Source organism: Camarhynchus parvulus, chromosome 2 (genome assembly GCF_901933205.1).
Source record: "Camarhynchus parvulus chromosome 2, STF_HiC, whole genome shotgun sequence".
NCBI classification, from domain to species: Eukaryota; Metazoa; Chordata; class Aves; order Passeriformes; family Thraupidae; genus Camarhynchus; species Camarhynchus parvulus.
Genome location: NC_044572.1, coordinates 133,205,572 through 133,224,714, shown reverse-complemented (window position 1 = coordinate 133,224,714; position 19,143 = coordinate 133,205,572). Strand labels below are relative to the sequence as shown.

The following is a 19,143-nucleotide window of genomic DNA, read 5'->3' as shown; positions in this document are numbered from 1 at the left end:
ACACATATATAAAAAATGTTAATTGATTCACAAGTGTCCTGCACTGGCATACATAGCATAGTTACAGGAATTCATACTAAGCATATGAAACCCAGCAGAAGTGAGTATAAATTAAGGGTATTTTACTCCACTTTACCTCATCTTGCAAAATAATTTTATCAGATTTCAAAAACATGCCACAATTTTTGACACTTTTGGATGTACCCAATTTCAGCTGCATATGGTCTGAACTTTCAAATATTCAGGTAACTACAAGCTTTGTTGCCTGCAGTTACCCAGCTTCTCTGCAAAATTATAGAATCATAGTCCCCATCCAGCTTGTTTTTATGCTTTTATTTTTCATGAAACAGAGAAATAGTTAGCATTACAAAAATGAATATTCTAAGACTAAATATGTTTTTTTCTTATTTTTTCCAAAGTATGCATATGTTTGGATGTTGAAATGATCTATTCTACAATAACATGTCAACATTTGTCAGAATATCAATGATATCAACATGGAAGTTTTCAAATATGGCCTTGAGAACAAAGTCACATCATAATAGGACTTCTCCATGTTTATGGCAGGACTTTAGTTTCAGCTGCAATTACTCAGCTCGTTATATGGACTACGTTACCAAATAAACATGAAATGACCTCCAGGTCTTCAGTTTGTATTTATCTGGTCAGTAGTGGCTGAACAGTCACTAAAAAAACAGAAACAGAACATTCTGTTCTTTCAGGGAGTTGTATGAAATTGAATTTGGACTCCAGGGGCTATGAATACATGTTCATAGAGACACCCATGCAGCTTAAGGATGTTTACTAGTTATGGCACTTGCTGAACAGAGTCAGTTTTCAGTAGACACATCTTCTGTCTTTGTGTCATCAATTCACTGACATCTTTTTTCTTTCATCATGTGTTTTGCAACTGAATGTGGAAAATACTGACAGTATAATTGATGACTCCATAGTATTTACTAGCTAATCTCATCCTCTACAGAGGCATAAATTATGCAAATGATAAATAATTGCTTATGAAAGGTGTTCAGAAAATTGATTATTCATCAGATATTTGAATCATAAGCAAACAGTATTGAATTTTTTCCTTTTTGCCATATAAGTGTAACTATTTTTTCCTTAACACTCACTAAATGCTTATCAAGTTGTTGATGCACTATATTCCTGCAAGGAAGTTGCTCATACTTGCTCAGAAACAATAGAGGCAGATTCCAATTCACCTTTTACACTGATTGAATAGTTCATGATAAAATAGAATGTCCCTCTGGTAGGATACAGTTGTTAAAGTTCAGTCTGGTTCTAAATCATTTCTGAAGACTAAGCAATCATAACACAACTCAGATTTCAAATTAAAGCCTTGATTCAGAGCAGTAGCACGAAAAATGTTTTCAGATCAATATCTCAGAACCTCATGACTGGCTGTATTCCTCATGTTTACAGGAAAAGCCACATACTTTAGAAATCCACAGTCCTTCTTGGGGTTATAACATTAAAAATCTTCAAATTAATGTCTATAAAGTACACATTTAAAGTAATATAATGAACTGGTTCTGTCTGTTTGAAGAAATAATTAACTGCTTGTCACATACTCTCATTATGCTTGGTTGGCACCAAATCAGTTTACAATTCAAAAAACATTACAGCTTTTAGTAATGAGTTATGTGTTTTCATTGCAACCTTTAGACCTGAAGATATCTAAGATACAAGATGCTTTCAGTTTGCTAGAACAAAATTATTCTTCTCAGACACCTGGAAAAAAAAGGCTTAAGAACAGTGATGAGCAGTCAGTTCTATGTAGAAATGCCATCTAAAGTACAGCGATATTTACTAGAAAAATGGGTCCAAATATCATCAGAATTTATCTTAAACCAGAATAAGGCTAATGGCAACAGCTGATGCTTTTGATTGTAAATTTTTAATTTCAATAAGAATTACTGATTTTCTATTTTACTTGCTCCTGCTTAGGCAGTGCATTCTAGGATTAAGGATTAGTTAAAAAAAGACTGAATTCTGTTCCAGCCTTTGCTACCTGTTTTTTTGTGGTTGTTTCCCTTAAGTAAGCATATGAAAGCCTTTTGTACATACCTTTTCCTGAGCCACCTAAATTTGTGCAGGACATTCCTGAAATTTTCTTTTGAATTAAAACCTAGAAGAAGTATGTTGATCTTACTTGGAGGAAGTTCTGCTTTTTCTTTCTTGTTAAATCTTGCTTCTTAAGGAACATCTGGTGTCTCTCCCCTCCCCCACTGGCACAACATCACAAGCGTATGCCTGATTCATTTGCTCCCATAATATCATGTAGAAAACTTGTGGATGGTTATTCACTCTGTCCTTTTGGGGATAATTACTACAATTTCTCCTCCAAAATCAAATCCACTGCTTCTAGATAGCTAACGCATTTGAAGGCTCTCCATTACTGTATTATCTCTGAATTAAGAAACTTTATCCTTTATACAGTAGTGCTTCCCCTGAGATTTACTATCTTAACTCCTGAGTCTCTCTCACATTTTATTATCTTGGTTTTGATTGCTGTCACAGCTTCCCCTGAAATGATTTGCAGTATGTTGTGTCTCTTGTGTTCAGTCACATTTAGCTGCAAGGCTGTACACACCATTAAGAACCTATGCACATACACAGCTTTACAGATCCTACTTGCCTCTTATTAATCTCCTTCCATTTGTTTAGATGGGATCTTCTGTAGGCTGCATTTAAAATTACTAAAGGCATGTCTTGCTATTTTTCTTGTATTTCATTTGAGAATGAAATATGGTGAACATATATTGTGTACAAAATCTCAGAAGAACTGTTCTTTTCACTGGTGATTAATGGTTATCTGTCAAGGTTTTTTACACCAGTGCTCCAGGATCAAGACTTGGAATTTGTGATTTAACTTACAGGGGTTAAGGGTAAAGCACTAGTGATGCTTTCTATCAAGAAAACAGGCTGTTGTATTTCTCAGAAGCCAAAAGCTTATTTCTTCCAACAATAGGTCCTAATATTAATAAATTATGCTATGTTGGAAATACATACAGCATACTAGTTTAGTCATGAACCTTAGTAAGGTCAGCACATTGCAGTGAGAAGGGAAAAACAGCTATTGTCTAACCTTGATCTATTTTTGTATTAAATACAAAGGTAAAATAAGTTATTTGAATTGGAACTTGCCTCTTGAGTTCCTAATTTACTGCCTTGGGTATGGCTCATACCTCAGTGTCATTGAAGAAGACTGCAGGGCTGCTCCAGCAGACATGCTCTGGAGCTGGCACAAACGGAGCTGCCATGGAACCATCCAGGTGTCAGGCTGCAGGGCAGTGGCACTGGACAGCAGGAGAGGTGACTCCTGTGTGGGGTGTGGCCAGATGGATGAGCTGCTCAGCCTAGCAGAGCTAAAGAGGGGGTAGAAGTGTCAAACAGTATCAGGGGCTCTGAGGAGGAGATTGACTGGTGGTAACAGTCTCTACCATCACTGAGGCACAGGCACCAGATCTTGCACCACTAGAAGGAAAGGATCCCCTCTCACACTTTCCCTTCCACCTTCCGCCAGTGGGATCGGGAGGGGAATCAGGAAAGAAAAGAAAATGGAGCCCTGGATTGAGATAAGAACAGTTTAATGACTGAAACACAGTAAAAGATAGTAATAATTAACAAAGTAAAAGTATAAATAACAAAAAAATAAAAAACAAACAATAACAAACTACTACTACTACTAATTGAAATAAAAAGGAGAAGGAGGGAGAAATGTGAAAACCAGGAAAGGCAAGTGGTGCGCAGCACAGTTGCTCATTACCTGCTGACTGATGCCCAGCCCATTCCCAAGCACTGATCAGCCCCCCTCCAGGTAGCTCCCCCAGTTCATTCACTGGGCATGACATTCCATGGTATGGAATATCCCTCTTGGCCAGTTCAGGTCAGCAGCTCTGGCTGTGGTCCCTTCCAGTTTTTCTGCACCTCCTCACTGGCAGAGCATGGGATAGTGAAAAGTCCTTGACTCAGAGTAAGCACTGTTCAGCACCAACCAAAACAGCAGTGTGTTATCAACATTATTCTCATGCTGAATCCAAAACACAGCACTGTACCAGCTACTAAGAAGAAAATGAGCTCTGTCCTATCTGAAGCCAGGACAGGATCACTAAAGCAATTCTGAAAAAACCCAGCATCACAACCTTTTAATGCTTTAGACTTGTTTTATAGCCTCTAACTTTCCTTTTTATTTTGGTTTTTTGCACAGAAAGCTTTGATTGGCTCTGTGGTATCAAAGTACCTCTGGTGTTACTCAAGATTCCATGAAGAAATTAAATTGTAATAATAAAGTCAGAAGGCATCTGGATAAGTAGAATGGCAAAAATCAAAAACTGTTTTAATCATGGTTGGCAAATCTGTAGTTCTCTATAGGAGTCAGTAATCATGTGGATGAGAATAATCTGTTGATAGCAGTGTACTTGTACTTTCAGGAAGCTTTTTACGAAGTCCTGCAGCAAGGAAATGAAGCTGTTGTAGGACAAGATGGCTCATCATTTAATATCCTTTAAAGTACAGTAAGCAAGAGCCTAGACTTCACAGCAGAGGAAGAAAGATTCTCAATGCAGCCCAACAGAGATGCATGTTTTTGAACTTATGGCATTATTAGGCTAAGGAGAAAATAACACGGTGATGCAGTTTGCTGATGGTACTAAATTATGTAGAAAAGTAAAATATGCTGAAAAAAGTTTAAAATTGATTCATAATACAAAACATAAACAAAGGAGCAAGTGAGATTAGAGAAGTTGGGGCACCTAATGAAATTACTGTGAAGATTTTTATAAAAGGGAACATTTTGTTACACAACATAATCACAGAATTCATTACCACAGGATGTTGTATATGACAAATCTATGAATGGTTCAGAAAGAGTGCTTAGAAAAATTAATGGAAAGCCCATCAAGACCCAATGAGCAAAAGAATGCAAATGGAACCTTTCTGGAAATCTCTATGCCGCAGATTGCCTAAAGCTTAGAGGAAATATCAGCAAAGTGTCCTTTCATACTTGACCTCTTCTATATTCTTTCCCTAATTTCCAGCTGCTGCTGGCCACTGTGGAAATAGGACACTGAGGTAGACATGAGTAAAACATTACCTTCCCCCCAACCTGCCCAGCCAGTCTGATGGAAGCACTTGTCATGACACCACCCTGTCCCCCTGCTCTGGAACCAGAAGTTCTCAGCAAGTGCTTTCCTTGGGTCACTTGCAGTCTGAAGGGGGTGGGTGACCATCCTGCAGATGGAGGAAACTCAGAAGATCAGTTCTGGGGTCTCAGGGAGATACAAAACACCTCAATCGCTATGGATGTTGAAGCCGAGAGAGAGAAAAACTATTATTTTTGCTTTAATTTTTCTCTCCTTTTTCATCTCCTGAAGTGAATACAAGATGGTGTGGCTTTTCCACCTCAGTTGCCTTATCCAGAAAATTGGAAATCGAACCAAGTACCAGTGTTGTAACTTAGTTTGAAGAGGAGTCATGAACATTAAGTGTTTTTGGAAAAGAATCCAAATAGACTATCAGGACATTCTCAGGTGTTATACTCTACACATGGAAACAAATGTGAAAAAAAGAAATCATTGAAGGACAATCAGGAGATTTTGCCAAACAACCTGGGTATATTCTATTATATTGTAGTGGCTGTAGACTGCCCTGAGAAGCCAGCTGTAATCCTGGAAGGGCAGGGAATGTATCCTACAGCAGGTTTAGATTTAGCACACAAATATCCCTCTGTGCTGGTGCAGCTGCACTGCCAAGCTTGCTGGCAGGCAGGGAGAGGAGCCTGCTCGTGCCCTGACTCCACAGATGCTGCTTTGCACTCTGTAATACAAATTGTTGGCACAGGAGTTTCATAGCACTGTTCCTCAACGTGCAGACACAGGATAAGGGATTCTTTGGTTTCCAAAAATTAAAGCTAATCTTCAGAATTCAAGGCCTTTAGGAAAATAGATTATATTTTATGGGTTTTTTTTAAATCCAAAATAACATTTTTTACTGTCATGCAAAGTTATTGTCAGGAATGGAAAATCTGTTGCAATTAAGAGATGAAGTGCCTACAGAAGGAAAGGGTACTGAGAAAAGCTTGTAACCCTCTATGCATATTTCATTTTTTAAAAAGTCACCCTGGAAACAGTTTATCATCAAGTATAATGGTCTATTCACATATGACTTACCAAACACAGTGATACTGTACCAAAATAAAGCAGCAATACCCAAGATTTGTTTCCCAAAGTCTTACAACATGTCAGTCATTCCTCTAATAAGGTACAAAACTCCTACCTGAAAGAGGTGCAAGATTGAGCTAAAACAATTTTAAAACGCAGTCAGAGGGATGGCTTTCTTACTGTTGATGCACAGCACAAAGCAGTGGGAGCTGTTACTTTGCTTTCTTTAGCAAAGCACAGGGACTTTGAGTGTGACCATAACTTTTTCCCCAAAAGTTTTGTTCCATGCCAAAATGAAGAGGAACCTGAGGACTGTACCATGGAGCTATGATCACTTGTGATTTAAACTTTCAACACTCAGGTGTTCTGACTGCTCAAGCACTTCGATTAATTACCCAGGAACTATAATTTATTTTCTACCAGTTTGAATCAACTACCACCTGTATCACCTGGTAGAAGGCCACCTTTTACCTTACCTCTCTTGATGCTATTACATTTCTCCCTTGTTACTGATGGGGCAGTATGGGATAACAGGGTGTGCTGGCTACTCTTTTAGAGCATCTTTCTGATAGTTCAGTAGTGCAATCGGAGCAACAGTACAGAATTTGCTCTTTGTTCTACCAGACACCAAAGGAATCAGACACTGAATTATTAGAATTAGTATTTTAATAAATACCATCATTATTATGACTGTCAACACTTTTAGGAAAAGTGAAGGGAAGCAGACAATTTGGATTTATTTAGCACTGAGATTGTACTCAGCTGAATGAAATACATGGATATAAAACAAGCCAGTGGCCCAACAATTCATCATTTAAACAGATTTCTGCAAACTAAAGTCATAGCCTCCTGATGCTGAAATCCTTTTTAAGTAGGCATCACAGGTGTGAATTAGTAGGTGCATAATATCTACCCACCTACAAATATTTTATATTCTTCATATTCTCCTAGCTTCCCATGTCCTCTGGATTAACAATATTCTACCTGATTACTCTGTTTTGTATATAATTCTTTATTTGGCCATTGGATTTTGTTTTCACTTTTTAAAAGGAATTTTATTTTCTCTGTTTTTACGAAACTCAATTGTCATAAGCCTTAATAAATAAATATTTATAAATAAATGTGCACCACTTGTTTTCAGATGATGCTCATTTTCAAGTTGCATGAAATGAGCAATTTTTAAATTAAGGAATTCCCTTCTAAAACATTATTTTAGCCTCAGTACCATAAGATTTATAGGCTTTTTACTGTGTAATTTGTATTCAGCATTCTCTGCATAAAGACATCAAACTAAACACCATTTCTGGTATTAAATATTTTATTTCAAACAATAATTCTTCTAGGAGCAGAGATGTATTTTGTTTTGTAATTCACAGAAAAACAGTAGTCTTTCAAATGAGATGTGTAGTAAATTTTAAACTGAATAGTATTGGCCTTTCTGTGAAGACTAGCAGGTAGAGAAAAAAGATAGTATCATTTTATATGTTTTCTTATGCATACAGTGTTTACTTACGGAATCAAAAATGTTGAGGTCAATTAGAACTTTGAGAAGCACATTAAAGTTCACTATTTCTCAATATCTTAACATGTAATATTACTTTTAAGAGGCTTGATGACAAGGGAGCATGAGCTAGCAATAGCATTCACTTTCCAAAGTTACTCACACTGGATGACACAAGGACTTGCTTGTACCATAAACATTCCCCACCCCTCCTACATGGACTGCATGAAAGCTGCAAAACAAGCTTTAAAGTGCTGCAGGGCCTTGGAGGAGTGGTTTGGCAGATTTTTACTGCATGAATAGGAAAGGGGGGTAAGCCTCTAGTGGTGATATAAACAGGGATTTCAGGAGCACTGTAATGTGTGCATTCATCATAACAAAGTGCTACCTGTGACACATTGTGACCAAATGGTCTGGATGTAGAAGCTGTGTTTCCATTTTGTAAATTGTTTTGAATCAGGCCAATGATGTCTCAGTCAACAAACCAGCATCACTGGGTGGTTAGTCTAGGCAATATTCTGTCCTGGGAAACAGGGTGTATCACAAATGTTTGATATCCACAGCAGTGTTTTTACTGTTTAAATGCTTTTCCATTTGATTTTATAAAAAGAACGTTCTTCAAGTATCAGCATTATTACTCTGAAGAAAAAGTATTAGGAATAAATTGTGTGCAGCTTGCACAATCACACAAGTCTTTTGAAAGAGGTAATTGGACTTTTGAGGGCAGATTGCCATAGCATATTGCAGATAGGGAAATCTTGCTAAATTTTGTGGTCTGCCATGCCTCTTGCATTTTACAAAGGCATCTTGCATCATGTGAGGGTAAAGCATTCTTGTAAACATTAAAAAGCAGAGAAGCTATGGGTTTTTTTTATTGTCAAGCAATATTGTGCTTTCTTCCCCCAAAATTAATTTTTCCCTTTTCTTAAAAATTTTCATGCACTCAGATGTTAGTACCACTAAATTCTAACACTCCCCTTTAAATGAACTGCTCTTCCAACATTTTTTCAGCCTTGGTGTCAAACAGAATCTTGTGGAAGTTATGAGCCAATGAAACCATAACCATCCTGGCCAGTCAGCCCTGCTGTGACACAAAACACACTTCATAAAAAATATTTTATTGCCATCTACATATGTAATGCAGAGTTGTATTTCTTTGATAACAGGATCTTCAGACAGATATTCAGTGTCTGGAAGTGCTTGGTTTGCAAGTGCTTTGACTTTGTTTTCTGGAATTCATGCTTCAAGAAGGAAATACAAATATTAGTCTAAGGTTAGTGCAAATAGATCCATAGGCATGATCTCCAAGCCATTTTCAGTCTTCTTACTTTCTTTCATACTGAAAGATGATGTGCAATCTCACCCAAACATACTTGAAATATTTCACATTTGCTCCCTATTACAGATCATAATGTTTTTAGGAGGGAAAAAAACCCTGAATTTCAGTGAATAGTTATCAGTAAGTGCAATAGATTCTCCTTCCATTAGTTAAAGTTGAAGGATCCTGTGAGCCACTTCATTACTTACAGCAGAGTAGAAAGCAATTGATTCTGTTGTACTTCATGAACTTAAATTCCTCTGATGCCCTTTTTTATTTTTCCTCTTTCATGGTTTTACTTATATAAAGCACAGGAAATGTTTTAACTAATGCTATTGTACACGTCTAAATTAAGTTTTCAGATGCTCTGGGGGCTGGTTCTGTAACAAAATATGGTGCATTCAGTGAAAAGAGGGCATTGCACAAATTGAGACTGAGCTCTTGCAGATCTAGAGAGAAAATTCTTGGTTTCTCTAATAACTGATCAAAATAGCACAGCAAGGAGACAGCAGAAAACTATAAGTGACAAAGTGTTTTCACATATAATAATAAACAGTGGATTGCCTACTTGAAAATCTTATTCTTTGCATAAACACTATACCAAGTGTTTGAAAGAAAGTGTATGAACAATCCCCTCAAAAAATATTACCTTTCAAAATATGGCAGTCAATTAAAACAGCATTGCTAGAAAACAGTAATAAACTGCCTGACTCACCCAGTTTTCTCAAGGATATATTATGCTACATGTTGTGCATGAAGTACAGCTGTTTTTCAGAGTTACAGTGCTAAATACTTCATATAGTTTTATATGCTTTCTACAGTTTCATTTATAGTTTTACACGGTTGATGTTAAAGACAGACACTAAAGTGCCTGAAGCTGCATTGAGGAAACACCAAATTGTGTATTAGCATAGTACCAAATAGCATCTTTAGAGGCTTCTTTTCTTGAAACACTTGATCTCACTTGATTCCTTTTACTATCAAGGACTGTGTACCGGATCCTTCAGGGTGGACACTGGGGGAAGGAAGCTAAGAACTGTTTCACTCACAAGAAGCCTTTTATTTCACTGTTAAGAAGGTTTGACAAAGGGTGTGAACATTTAAGGCTGTATCTTCCATTATGACCCACAGCTATTGTTCTGCAGGACAGAATTTACAAGTGAAGAAAGCAGTTATTTTCCACATCTGATATGATTTCCTGCAGAAAGGGCAAAGTATCATTACATGATTTTCCAAAGAAAGGACACAGTACCATGAGTCACATACCCTGGATGAATTCCTTATATGTACAGGAACAAATCTTGCCTTACTGATCTCTAAGAAGGTACAATCTCTGGTGTTAGCTTTATAAATCATATCCTGGAAATTTCTCCACAGGGCAGTCTCATGCAAGAATATTGCCTCAGTACAGAAGTATTTGATGGCACTGGTATAACAGCTTGACTCCAAGGCATAGGACTGTAGTGAAGGGGCACGGTCAAAAATGTGAAAGGATTCTCTGAGCCAATTTCTTCTGGCTTCTTGGGTCATACTCTTAACTCAGCTCTGTTTCTGGGTCAAGAAAGGGGTTTGTTTGAAGAGCACAGAGAGAGATGGAAAGCACTGAATGGGGCTCAACGAGATTTTACAGCAGAGCTCCTGTGGTGCTACTGCAAGTCCTGAACTTTGCTTCTCTTATTCCACTCCAAGATCTTATTTCCAAATGTTAATTAACTGGTTAGTACCCTGGGCAGCAGAGGGTTAATCAAGAAAAAAGTGAAAGGGAAACATTCTCTGCTTCTTAGTTGTTTGAAGAAATAACCCAGCATACAGTAGAAGAATTAAAGAAAGCATTTGATCAAGATTTGTTCATGCCAGCCACACCTTTTCTTGCCCCCTCACAGAATACAGAAATGTGTGTCTCCCTGAGGACATTCTGCCGAATTTTGAGATGTAACATCTTGACAGTGGAAAAGTACAAGTCTAAATATAGTACATTTTGTCAAACTTTGTTTAAAGGAATGTTCCAATAGATATCTGTTCAAAAATGCACCCTGCTATTGGTTCCTATGCAAATCCCTTTATTAATAGGGATTCTGCAAGCCAATAATACCTATACAAGGCCATATAAGTGACTGATTGTTTTGGCAAGTATTCAGGCCACACAATGGCCTTTGGCTTTGCAGTCATATTTGCCATAGTCAGGAATGCAGGAGATCTTACTATTTTGTTTCTTCCTTTTTGTTTACTCACTGGTTCCTCTTCTCTGGCACACAACAAACTGTGTCCTTAAAAGGCACAAAAAGTACAGTTAGCTACTTCATTCCCAGAGCATTTTTTCCATGATGGATTCTAACCCACAGCTCACAAATCTCCATTTATACAGAAGGAAGAAAACCTTGCAATGAGCAGGCAAAAAGAAGAAGACAAGTCTTTGAGATATGGAGATTCAGTATTTGAAACTCTACACAGCATTGAAATCACAGATATCAGAGCTAGACTTTTAAGGGGAAAAAAGTTAGAACTAGTAAAAAGACCACTTTGTCTAGCAGTCACTGCCTCCATCATTAGTGTTCCCTCATTATACAAAATTTTATGATACCACACATTTCATACTGTCAGGAGTAGTGGAGGCACAGGCACAGTTACTGGAAGAGAAGGAAAGAAGCATATTCATAAAATTTTTATTGGTGTCCTTAAAGCTTTTTCTTGGTGCAAGTGAAGGACTCACAGGAGGTGCTTCATCCTCTCCCCCACTTCTGTTTATGATGGAATCCCTGATCAGGAGAAGGTGACCTCCAGGAAACAGCATGCAGGGGGTAGCAAGCAGGTCAGGATCTCCTCAGGAATAATATTGCTTCTCTGGGAAGCCTAAGAAGTGTGATTTTTCACACTTTCCTGAAGCATTAAGTCCAACCTTTCACTCCGTCTCTGTGACCACATGTATGGATCCTGCCTCACTAAATACCTAGAAAATACTTTATATTCCCCTCTCTGTTTTCTTATTTTCTTCTAAAGCTACCTATTCCTTGCAGTAGGTTTTTGCTCACATTGTATATAAAGAGCTCTTCAGGCACTGCTGTGATACAGTACATACCTACTGGAGTGAGAATGTGAGAATGACAAGAAAACCAAAATTATGAAGGCACAAGAAAAAATCTCAGCAGTGATGAGACAACACATGGTGCATTTTGCAGCACCCCAAGTTGGAAGAGAAGGTCTTAAATTTCAAAAAATTTTTGAAGCAGAAATTATGTCTTCTGCTCACTCTGACGACAGCAATTCTTTGTACTATTTTTCTTTGCAGCAGTTAAACTCTGCTGGAAGATACGGCTCCAATTTCCATGTAGGAAACAATGTGATGGGAGATTCCCTCCTCCCACCAGGATTTGTTAACAGCAGGTGAAGATGCAGCAGGACATAGAAATTAAGCTGATTTTTTCAGCTCTTTTCCCCCCAGATCCTAACCCAAGAAATGCTTAGGTAGCCCCTGATCTGGCCCCTGGCACAAGACTATAATTTTCCTGCTGAGGAAGAACAAACACTTCAATGTTCCCCATTCCTCTTCGGGAACGTCTGTGCTGGCACTGTGACGGACTCACTGACCTCTGTGGAGGGACTCACAGCCTCTATTGACATGGATTATGAGAAACCGATGCCACGCGTGGTAATAACAATGGCACAACCTGAAAAGAAATTCACAAATGCTCATACAGAACTTTGTACATAATGTAACTGAGCAAAGCTGCAAGTAATTCCATGGCTCAGGCTCTCTAAATGTCAACTGTGAAGACTCATTTATATTTAGTCAAGGCTCATCCTCAAGTTTTAGTCTATCTTTGACATCAAACTTAAACAGCCTTTTCTTGGGGAACTCTTCAACCCAGAGGCGGTACAGCTATGGAGGATGGGACAAGATTGGAAAAGATTGCCTGTATAAAAAAATGCTTAGATTAATTTCTCCAGTATCCAAACCCATATATTATCATTTCCGTGAAAGAAGAACGAGAGATTTGCAAAGGATTCTGGGTGTTCTAGGTATTTTTCCACTGAGTAATTTCCATGTATGGGAATCTTCCCTTGGAGCCACAGTGGAGACAGAACTTAATCTAAACTCAAAATGAGGAAGAGCAGAATTTTGTATTTCCAAGGAGTTTATACACACAGCTCCCGTTTTGTAACTGACCTTCTAGAGGATATTCATTTATTTATTGGATCAAAAGTTGTTCTCTTTAAAAATGCTGACCATGTATTATAGCCAAAACACATGTTCTTTCATCTCCTCAGAAATGGACTGGCAAAGGGAAGAGCCTCCAGAATGCAAGGCCTGGGGAAAACAGTGGCCAACAGCCATGCAGAGGTGTGTTTAGGGAAGTTCCTGTCACATCAAGTCCCAGCTGGGGCAGAGATGCCATCCCCATCCAGCTGGGAAGGGTGGCGATCACAAGCACAGCTACAAGCTTCAGTTAGCAGCATGAAATCTTAAGTAATTTCTTAGAAATGCCTAGAACTCTAAACTACTGCATGGAGATTGTCACTTCATGGCTTTAAGAAGGCCTGCATGAGCTTTCTGTCCCAAAATCATAGAATTACAGAATCATAGTATGGTTTAGGCTGAAATAGACCTTTAAGATCATCAAGTCCAACTGTTAACCCAGGACTGCCAAATCCACCACTAAACCACGTCCCCAAGTGGCACAGCTACATGTAAGTACCTCCAAGGACAGCGACTCCAATACTTCTGAAATAGCCTGAGCCAATGCTTGACAACCTTTCAGTGAAGAAATTTTTTCAAATATCCATTTTAACTCCCCCGTGGTGCAACTTGAGGCCACACCCTCCTTTCAGGTCGTTTTAGAGAGCAAAAAGGTCTTCCCTGAGCCTTCTTTTCTCCAGGCTGAACAACTCCAGCTCCCTCAGCCACTCTGCTCCTCAGAAGACTTGTGCTCCAAACCCTTTACCTCCAGCTTGTATCCTCTCTGCTGTGTTGTATTTCCAGCAGACATCTGGTCAGTTGAAGTCTCCCATGACAACAAGTGAAAGCGAATATGAGACTGTTTTTAGAATATTTTCTTTGTCTCTTTGTCCTGGTTGGGTGTCTAAAGCAGAGTCCCACCATGATATTGCCTTGTTGGTCTTCCCCCTGATCCTGACCCAGAAACACTCAACCCTATCCTCACCATCATTAAGCTCTAGACAATCAAAATACTTCCAACATAGAAGGCTACCCCAGTGCCTCCCCTTCCCTACCCATCCCTTCTGAGGAATTTATAGCCATCCATTGCAGCATTCCAGCTGTGTGACTCATTCCACAACCGTTTCCATGATGCCATGAATGAGGGTAAAACATGAAGACTGCTTGTATATAAGACAGCATTGTACACACACCAAAAAAACCCCAACCCAGAACACATTTAAAAACAGAAGTTATATATTTGTTCTTCACTTGGCTTTAAGGTAGCAATCACTTATCCAAGTGTAAGTGTATTCTAAAGACATAATATTCTCATTTACTATGCTTCTGAAAGAGTTGTCTGTAATTTCCTTAATAAAGGGTGCATATAAATATTCCTGCCAAACTTACAGGCAGGAGCTGAAGATCATCTCTGTAATTTCCTTAGTAAAGGGTGCATATAAATATTCCTGCCAAACTTACAAGCAGGAGCTGAAGATCATCTCTGACTCAACTTGAATGCACCAGTCTGAACCCTAAAATTCTGGTTTCACTATTTTTGTTCCTGTAGAAGTTCTTGGTCTACCAGAGACAGATCCTTCAGGAAAGACAGAGCACTGAGAACTTCCGACTTCAAGGTTGTTTCTCCTGAGAATTACTATCCTGCATAAAGAGACTGCCATCACAAGCTGTATCTGCTATGTTCTTCCAAAACTTTTACCAGTAAGTAAAGATTTAACCAGTCAGAAGGGCTTTTGACAAGAGTAGTGATTTCTCCCTGTTCTCCTCCAGCCTCTTTTACCTTCTAGAGAGAAACTCTTCACTGCAGTTTGAATTTGCAGGTGGCACTTCTGGTGTTATTTCCCTTAAGTTTTTGCAGTGCACCTCTGTGCCTACAGACGAGCCATAAGAGAATGCAGTTGACAATTTTTTTTTTCCTTAAAATTGTATTTATAGAGGATAAAGGCTATACAAAACTATGCAAGGAAAACACATTTAAAAATAGGAGCTGTGGTCCCTCTCTATCAATTATGATCTTAAATAAGAGCAAAAAGCAATGTTTTTGATAACTTTTCAACCCCTGAAGTTGAGTTTGTATTGAAGGAGAAGACTGTATTAATTTTAAATTGCTTCTCCTTTTTATTACAGATTATCTAAAGAATTGTTTTGTTGTAACAAATGATGCAGTGCAACAGAACTTACACTCAAGCAGTAAGAGCAGCTCATGTAACTCTGTGCTGATGGTGGCTTCTGAGTACTCTGGATGCAAGCTGTAAGTTTTGACTGAAAACATTTTGTGGGCACAATACTAATGCTAAAAGGAATGCCCATCAGGACAAAGTCAGTTTAAGCAAAGCATGTTTTAAATTCACAAGGGCGCCAGATGTTGGAGCCATTTGAGAACTCAATCCAAAGCTGCCAGTAGTGGAGGAACTTCATGAGGATCCCTCAGCAGTAAGGTGAGCACTAGTTTGCTATCAGACTCAACCCCAGATTTCCCTCATCAGACTTTTGCCAATATGCACATTTTGTACATGATCTTGGTCTGTGTATTGCAAATCTGCATTGCAGCTTCACAGATGGTAGGTTTGGTCTTCTGGATGGAAATATTACAACTTGTCATGGAAATTTTAGATCTGGGCTTCCTTTCAAGAGAATCTCAAGTGTATGCTCTGTGCAGAAATGCATTTATTTCATTAATTAGACAAGCCTACAATATTAAAACTCAACTCCAGTCTTCCTTCTCCGGCAGAATGTGGCACTGTTGACATTCTATCAAATCCAAATGTCCTAGGGTTGTAAAATGCAAACCACAAGAATAATGACTTGTAATAAATCTTTGTACAGATAAGGAATTCAAAGCCACAAATACAACTTTTCTAGTTATGTACTAAAATAAAACTACATTTTATGGGGAGATAATATGTTTGAAACTACTTGTGAAGTTTCTAGTAGCAATGCAACCCTTAATTCATATTTACAAAAGTGACATCCTCATTCTTGGTGATTCACTAGATTGCAAAAGTTTTTCTTAAAAAAAAGTATTTCAATAAACCCTAAGATATATTTTAATCCTTTGGAGGTAAATTGAATAATTCTTCCATGAAAATGTACTACCTTGACATGGAATGGAATGAGGAAAAGACAATTCTAGTTGAAACTTTATGTTAGAACATTGGACCTGAAAGTATATAATTAAGTTTTGTTTTTTTTTTTGCTCTTGCTGTTTTATTGAGGAAAAGAGTTTCAAGCTAATACTTCCATACAGTTAAGGTTTTGCATTTGATAATTCTGTGACTGCTAAGAGTTCTTTCTAATAGACAGCAACATGCTCACACCTCAGCCTGCTGCCCAAGATGAAGGGGGTTGGACCTTTAAAGGTTCCCTTCAACCCAAACCATTCTATGGTTTTGCGGTTCTAAGACTAAGACTAATCTGTCACAGACCAGCCTAGACTGCAAATGTCCAGTAAATATAAAGAATACAGACATCACAATGACTTTAAAGGAAAATTGCACATGCTGGAAAGGAACTAAGTAATGAAACAGATGAAGTACATCAAATTTGTTTAGGGAACAAAATAAACATTTCCTTGCGGCAAAGGAGGAAAAAAATTTAGGAGAAATGTTACTTGCATTGTTCCTTGTAATAAAAAACCCTCAAATAATCCTTCAATATTTTGTTAAGATATTCTTTCACATTTCAGGTATCACTTATAACTGAAAATTACAACAATTTATTATGACATTATACATCCATATATATCTATCTGTATTTTAATATTTTGTCCCTTATAGCAGGTTGTTTCAAATTATAATAATAAAATATTTTGAGCACTAAAGTGTTTTGCAAATCTTTTGTAATATATGGAATTCGGGAAATATTTCCACTTCTCACTTTTTCTTTCTTTATTTTCGTTTTTAAATTCACAGCCACACAGGTTTATATAGCAGATAAAATTTCTATATAAAACTCTGAAATACCAGAATTGTTTCCAAAACAGTTCAGTGTAGTCCCAAAGCCACCTACAGTTATCATAATGACTTTTATAGAAATTAGTTGTGGTTAGACACTTTGCAAAAATAGGGCTCAGTTCTAGATCTACAGTCAGTTCAATCTCTGCTGTTCTAGGGCTGGTTCATCAAAGCCCCAGTCCATAGTAACCACACTGCTAGTCTGACATATGCCAGTGGAGAATGTCCCTAAAATGCCAGCCACCATCTGGCAACAGCTAAAGCACAGTAGTTACTGCTCTGATCCTTTCTGTTCCTCCAGTATTCTTCAGGCAAAGAAGCAAAAACAAAAACAACTCCATCAACAAAGCTACCTCAATGACATTATGTAATTTATGAGTATCTGTTTGCATTTTGTCTAGCTTTGTAAACTGTCTTTTGCTATTTTTTTGTCTCCAAGTTATTCCCAGCTTTCCCACTCTGACATCTTTCATGTCTACATCTTCACCCACATGCCCAGATCCTAGGCATTCATGCCATGCATAAGCTTGGGTGCACTCAAAAATGCTGGAAGAAAGTCCTAACAGGCATAAGGGGGTCACTAAGACCTCAGGACTGCTGATCCTCTGCAGCACTCTGCATTGGATACTCACCTTGGGATAAAAAATTGGCACAGGAGGGCCTTGGTCACTCCCATGAAGTGACCCACAAGGTACCATAACCTGTGTTCCCTCAGGGCCTCGCAAACCTTCATGTGTAGAAGGGTTCTCAGGAAAAAAAAATGAAATGGCCTAAACTTTCCACCTGGAGTCAGTTTGGCTCACGTCGTTTTTCACTCTATGCCACACAGACAAATTAAAGTTTCCTCAGTTAGAACTGGACTATCTCAAAAGCCAGGCCTAGCAGAGCCTGGGTGTGAGCTAGGACAGATGCTGTGCGCTGGACATACATACTTGGCAAGGCTGGGGCCAGGGGCCTCTGACAGGTCCATTAGAGGGCTCCTCTTACTGCTTTTTGTGCCCTCCCTTCAGTCTTTGTTTGGAGGCTGATGGAAAAATATAGAGTGTGGTTGGTTTTCTTCGGAGGGCTCCATTGCTGGTCACAGGAGCAAATACTGCTGTCAGAAGCATGCAGTTTCTTTGGGGGAAAGGTGGGCATCTTGTAGAGGACAAGAGGCTGATCTTGGTATTGGGGATGAATCACATACAAAACAGGGAATCACATATAAAGTGGGCTTGAAAACAAGAAAATGTTTCCTTTACTGCAAGATTCACCAGGTGGGCTCAAGGTACTTGAAAAGAGGTCTCTAACAGGTCTTCAGAACACATGGCCTGAACAAGAGACTGGTTGATTGAATGAGAGATTTATAGGAACTTTGGTTTTTTGATGTGCATTTCCAAAGTCCATACTAAATTGTGGCACATTAATGTATATAGACATGGCTGATCTCAGACAAAGCATAATCTAAAATATCAGGGTATATCCAGCAAAGTCAATTAAAAAGTAAGTATCAAAAAAGGAGGGAATAGTCTTGCTTTGCAATTCTGCTCTGTGTTCTAGCAAACATCATATTCTTTGGGGTTTGAAAGTATTGATTGACAATTATATCAGATCTAACCAATCTAGCACATTTAAAAAGACTTCTTTCGCAGGTACATACTCCATTTTTTCATGTTTTGATATCCTTAGTTTCATTCTTGTAATCAGGTTTTCATGTCCGATACATATAGGAAGTAACAACAAGAAGTTTGAAAACCTAAGAAACTGAGTCCATTACAAACATACTTTCTGTTTGCATGCTCTGTGCAAAGGGGCCTGTTCTCCCCAAATATAGGTGCCTATGAAACTGAAGCTGTAAAAGCCAACCCCTTCCAGGAAAGTAAATGTACAAAAAATGCAATATCCTTTGGTGGAGTTCATGTTTCAGAAAAGCTTCCACAGTCAGTGGAGTTTTAATATCCCAGCACACCAGTCTGCAGTCAACTCCAAGCATATGGGCCATGGGCTGAAGCTAAATCTAAAGCCAGAGGAGCAGCACC

General features: G+C 38.4%; 1 protein-coding gene across 2 annotated transcripts in view; it reads right to left on the bottom strand.

The window, feature by feature from the left end:
• OXR1 (oxidation resistance 1) overlaps nucleotides 1-19,143 on the bottom strand; it is a 261,650-nt gene that overhangs the window by 81,174 nt on the left and 161,333 nt on the right. Inside the window, exon 1 of one of the 2 annotated variants that reach the window (XM_030966009.1) lies at nucleotides 2,086-2,105. The exons of the other annotated variant lie outside the window; for it this stretch is intronic. The gene's annotated coding sequence lies outside the window, so the exon portion shown is untranslated. Of the gene's footprint in view, nucleotides 1-2,085; nucleotides 2,106-19,143 lie in introns of those variants that run through there. 2 annotated transcript variants of the gene reach the window in all.